This window comes from Xiphophorus maculatus, chromosome 15 (assembly GCF_002775205.1).
Source record: "Xiphophorus maculatus strain JP 163 A chromosome 15, X_maculatus-5.0-male, whole genome shotgun sequence".
Taxonomy (NCBI): domain Eukaryota; kingdom Metazoa; phylum Chordata; class Actinopteri; order Cyprinodontiformes; family Poeciliidae; genus Xiphophorus; species Xiphophorus maculatus.
The window spans coordinates 5,755,617-5,761,817 of record NC_036457.1 but is presented as its reverse complement, the minus strand read 5'-3'; the positions used below and the strand labels follow the sequence as shown (position 1 = coordinate 5,761,817).

Genomic DNA, 6,201 nt, shown 5'->3' with positions numbered 1-6,201 from the left:
CAGTCAGTATAAAAAAATTAAGTTACGAGCAAATAAAATAAAAAAATCACAGATATGTCACAAATTTGCAGAAAGGTTGAAACTGCAATCGTGCAGGGTCTGTTAGTAACGGCATGATATTTGTAGTAACAAATTATTACTAGTATTACTAAATAACATTTGTAATCACATAATGTCCACATAAAGTTGTGCAAAATATTATGTAAAACAACATAAAACACTGACAGAGAAGTTGGATTATTGTGTCAAGAAAAAACTATTTAAATATCTGCCCATAATTTTTTGTAGAGCGCTTCAAATCTGATTTTATCTAACAAACTGAACTTGGATAAATTATAATGTATAGTATTACTCAATAAATTTTAATATTATTGAAAAGTACTAACGCATTAATTACACACAGACTGTCATTTTATGACATTTATAATTAAGTTTTACATCAGAGCAATAAAAAACATTTTCAATACAGAACTATGGGCTTAATTAAAAGTACGTTTATTATCCGCTTTAATTTTATTTTTCAAAAAGTACTATTAATCTCATAAGTAAGCTTCTTCCAAACGCATATTCTAATCTGTTGAATATTGCATTTGAATGGATTGAACAGGAATACATACTTCACTCAGTTTATTAATTTTTACATTTTTTGCCTCATCTACTTAAATATTGTAGTAAAATAGCTCTAAATTTATGAAACTGGAATCGAGGTTGTAAATATCTGTAGCTAGCAGCAGGACAAATCATCTTACTTTCATGATTTTTGTTGTGTTTTTTTTGACTCAAAGAATCAAATTATGTAAATATACCAGTGCCAGACTGGCTCTTAACCAAGAATGTCCAGCAGAGAAGATGGCAGAAATTTATTATGATTGATGAATTTTGAAGTAGGAAGTGGTTGAGCCTCTCGCCTCTAAACAAATAAAAAACCTCACACGCCTAATGAGAGCAGAGCCTCGGGTGGATTGGCGCTCCACTGATATGACTTTGACACAAACAGCCTCACCATTAAAAGTTAAGAGCAAAGACCTTCGCTCCTTCATCTCCTCGCCTGGTTTGCTCCAGATTTTAATTGCAATTAGCTCCGACAGTGATTTATCGACGCGTAGTGGGTTTCAGCGCCATGTCATGGCGGACTAATTGGTTTGGTTAAAAAGGCGTGACAGGGAGCGCGCTGGAGGTGCTGCAGCTCTCAGCGGGAACATCAACTCTACAGGGAAGTTTGTAACTTTCCCTTCATTCTCCTCTCTTTCTCACCTTTCAAATCAAAAATCTAATAAAATTTTATTTCTGTGCAACGTTTCAGTAACAAGGCATTTCAAAGTGTTTCACCTCATAAGATTAGATTTTTTCTTACTTAGCCGTTCAGTGATTTATAAACTAACAATAGTATTTTAACATCTATCCTCTGAGCAACAGGGAGCCAGTGGAAGGACTTTAGGACTGGGTGATGTGCTCTAACTTCCTGGCTTTAGTCAGAACTCCAGCAGCAGCGTTCTGGATCAGCTGCAGCTGTCTGAGTAATTAGTCGATGCGACTAAAGATAAACTCATGGACAATTTTCTCTAGATTAAAGGTGTCAAACTCAAGGCCCAGGGGCCAAATCTGGCCCACTGGAGCTTTTTATGTGTCAATAACTTCAATAACTTCCTTCAGTTTTTCACAAACCTGCAAAATTCACACAAAATCAACAGATTCACACATTCTTTCCGTTTTTACTGGAGTATTTTCTCAAAATGTATCAAAAACATTGGGTTTAAGTGACTGCTGACTTACTCGATGTCAAGTTATAGTTCGTGATCGATACTCTGATTAATAAAAAGTCACATTTAACATATTACAACTGATATTGTAAAAATTCCTTGTAAACATTTATAAATTAGCACCATAACATTTTTAATTTTGAATGCAAAAACCACTTTAAAAAATCACAAAATCCTGGAGAGACTTGATCACTGTGGAAAAATTTTCAATATTACATTTTAAGAAACACTTATTGAATGCTGAAACAAAAAGCTATTTATTAATATTTTAATAGTTCAATGGGTTTTTATCAACCGGCCCTTTAACAACATTGAGATTTTTTTATATGGCCCAAAATGAAAATGAGTTTGACCCTGCTCTAGATCTTGCTGAGACATTAGTCCTCTAATCCTGTAAATGTTCTTCAGGCGATAGAAGGCTGACTTTGTAACTGTGTTTATGTGGCTCTGAAGGTACGGGTCATCTCTACACCCAGATTTCGGGTCTGATCGCTGGTTTTTAGTTGTAATAATTTAAGCTGTGCAGTTATTACAGATATTTCCATCCTCTCTCCTCTTTCTCAGATCATCAAATCTGATTTGTCAGGCTTGTAATAGCATTCAATTGCTCCTAGTTTCTTGAAAGCTGCTTTGCTTGATCTCATCTGGTATCTTGCAAGGTTTTGCTGACATTGTGTTTAAAAAGAGAAGAAATCATTCTCTGATGTCGGCCCATTAATCTACAGACAAATGGAGGCGAAAGCAGGGGCAGAGGACGAGTTTTCCTCTTCCAGTCACACGAAATGTCAACATTTCATTACAAGTGTTACTGGAGACTGAGCAGTGGGAAAGTTTCACCTCCTGGTTCTGCTCAGTTACCGGCTGCTCCAGGTTCATGTGTGACGGTTGTGTGTTTAGGGAGTATCCTAACCGTTCAGAGTAAACCGCTGTGCTGTTTGCACTGCGTGACGGTGAGCAGTGACAAAGTTTGGATAAAGTATTAGCAACGCTGTACACAACACAACACAACCATGGAGACCCGAGGTGTGCTTAAGATTGTTTCTGATAAATAAATAAAAAATCTTTTGGATGACATATTAGCAGATTCACAGTCTCTGTTTCATGCATGAATTATGGTCTTTTATGTCAGGATTTTTCCTCAATGTTTTTGATTTTATTAAGGCATAAAAATTGTAAAAAAATGTTTGGGGGGGAAAACAGTCAGTTGTAATTTTCAAGAAATACAAAGTTGTTTGGAAAATTACTTGATATCACATTTTTTTTTTTTTTTTTTACCTTCGAGAGTTTCTACAGTAGAAGGAAGGACTGGATGTTCCTGAGCTGCTTTTTTGTCTGTCTGCCATATTGGATTTAACAAAAAATGTCTTGAGGTTACAGCATATGTCCAGTAGTTGGCAGTATATTGTATGATGCACTAGTATCAGTGGTCTGTGTGCATTTATAACATAAAAATCCACAAGAAAATGGCTTTTAGAAAGCTGTCCACTGCAGTGACCGCTATGCATGAAAGAGTTAAATTAGCACAAGTTTATTTATTATTTTTCAGCAACAAGGCAGTTCAAAGTGCTTTCTTTTTGTGATAAAAACATAATACAGTAACCAATTATCAAACAAGCAATAAACATTACATTTTGTCAAGTGCCAACATCAAAATTATCAAGCAAATACACATTAAAAACAGCTCTGGAAAAATTAGGAGCCCACAGCACTGAACCAAAACCTCCTGGTTATTCCACCAAATGTTGATTCCTGAACTCTTCCTGAGTTAAAACATTAGTGTTTTTGTTTCTAAATTAATAGGAACTTCTTTTCTTAGCATTATTTGAACTCTGAAAGCACTGCATCTTTTTTATTTTGACCATTTCTCATTTTCTAAATACTAAATTTTGGCTTGTAATTTCGGAGACATGTTGTCAACAGTTCATAGAATAAAAGAAAAAAGTTAATTTTACTCAAACATACACCTATGAAGAGTAAAATCAGAGAAACTGAGCATTTAGTTTTTCCAGACCTTTATGTTGATCACTGTTGCACAGATGGGGTTTGTAGGCTCGATCTAAAGTAACTTGGTTTAATATATTGTTTAAAAAATATTAATCAAAATCAAATAAAATGTTAATTGTGTAGCTTATTTCAGAATCATAAAAACAAATTGAAATATTAAAATTTTCCTTAATTACGGTACAAAACGGACTCTAAACAGGTTTTTAATTTAAATTTAAAGGAGCTCAGTGTTTCGGCTGGTTTGTAGTTTTCTGGAAGTTTGTTCCGCGTTTGGTTCTGGTTCTGGGGATGCATTTTATTGCATTTATTAAACTATTTCCACTGCATTTTGGAACTAAACACACTTTATTCCTAATTTTAATTTTTGTCAATTTCCCCCCCAAACAAGCCAATATGTTTAATTATCTTTAAAAAACAGTTTTACTCAACACTACTCGAAAAAGATCCTTGTATATGATGTAGACATCATATACAACTGGTATGCATGTTTTCACAATGTGAGTGAGATGGAAATAAACACTATTTATCACAAATCGACCTCCTTTGGCTTTAGAAAATACAGTTTCTGTACATTTTTAAGTTTAATGTTTGAGCCAAAAATTGGTGTGAGATTCAACACAACACTGTTTTGAGAAACATGTCGTTGCGTAGGTTTTCTTTTATCTCCAACTTTAGTCGCAGAATCAATTCCTGTGAAGTGGTAAAATAAACATGACGGCCAGGGAAATAAGCATCATGAAAGTAAAATAAAACAAAGGTTTCACGAACCTCAAAGAATCTGTCCTGATTTCTCTGTCCGTAACAACATCCCATTTTCTCTCCAAATTCGGCTTTTTGAAGCTCTTGACTGAAGAGGTTTAGTACTTCAGTGAAGCAGCGGATGTGCAGAGTGTAAATTATTTAAACAACAAACCCACATATTGAATCTGCACAGTCTAGAACTCAGTCAGGACTATTTATCCTCTTCACAAAGTTATATTTTCGTTACGGCACGGCTGAAAAGTTCAGGAGCAAAACGCTTTGTCTTTTTAAATATTGGTCCAAATTACAACAAATATAATCTGAAATCACTTAACAATATAGAAAGTTCAATTTAAAGGATACAAATTCAGTTTATATCAATCAAATGGAATTATCATATTATGTTACTTTAATATTCAGAACAAAATAATCCTAATTCATGGATTTTAGAAGGCTAGTTGGTAAGAATATTTTTTTTTTTAAAACTCAGCCGTTTGCCGTTTAAGTTTCACAGTAACTTAATTTAAGGAGTTATTGGTTAATTTATGTTACAAAATTAAATTATTTTTTTCTTCCAGATAAGTAGTTGGAATTTAAGCATAGGATTATCTAAAAAAATTAGAAAATACTGAAAGGTTATTTTATTTCACTAACTCAGTCAATAAATTAAACACATTATATAAACTACACTTTTTTAAACCCTATATTTCAGTTATCAGGATGTTGTTCCATTTAAGATTAAAATACTACACCTGACCATTTTTAAAACCCGACTGGAAACTCATTGGCCTTCAACCCAACTGAGACCTGATTTTAATTTTTTATTTTATTTTTTTTGCTTTTTATTGGTATTGATTTTATCTTCTTAACTGCTTTTTTTTATAATTTCTTTATCTTATTTATGCATTGCTGATTTTTAACACTGTTTCAGCTGCAACTGGTTAAAAAAACGTTTGTACAAAAATAGGGGTTTAATGAAAAGTAATAACTTCTTAAATGTTATTTCACAAGTTTATTTTAGACAGACAAATGAGCCTCGTCAGAGTACAAATCCTAATTTCCTAAAATGTACCTGTAATTTGTCTATTTTGTTCATGTTCAACAGAAATTCCCAAAATTTTGACGAGATATTTTTTAAAGAAAATTCTCATTTGGTAAAGAGAAGTTAAATTGAACGCACCTTAAATCTCATCTACATGATTTTGGCTTTCAACAGGTTAATTTGTTGAAAACGGAGAGAAAAGTTAGGATTTATAATTAAAGCTGTTCATAAAAAGTCATTCAGATCCAGCAGTCCTTATTTTTATGCAGAGCCTTGGTGCCTAAGCGCGGCGGGCGCACAGATGGGGTGAAGATGAGCAGCAGGGAAGTGAAAACACGGCGGCGCTGAGTGGAGCAGGAAAAGAGCAGACGCCAGCGAGGGCGAGCAAAACAACCAAAATATAAAATGTGAGTGGAGAACAGGTAACAAATAAAATGATAATCTGTTAGCACTGAGATTTCAAGAGTTAAAATGGCTCTTTACGCTGATTTGATTGATACAATATCCTAGAAAGGATATTCAATTAAAAGCGCCTTTCTAGGATATTGTATCAATCAATATGCGTGATTTTTGTATCACGCATCCCTAATTATTCTATTACTCAAAACGACAATATTGTTCATTGCAGTAATTTCTGGGACAATTATCGTACCA

At 33.7% G+C, this 6,201-nt stretch overlaps 1 protein-coding gene across 1 annotated transcript in view; it reads left to right on the top strand.

Annotated features, from left to right (window-relative positions):
- aven (apoptosis and caspase activation inhibitor) overlaps window positions 1–6,201 on the top strand; it is a 47,795-nt gene that overhangs the window by 22,832 nt on the left and 18,762 nt on the right. The gene's annotated exons all lie outside the window — the stretch shown is intronic.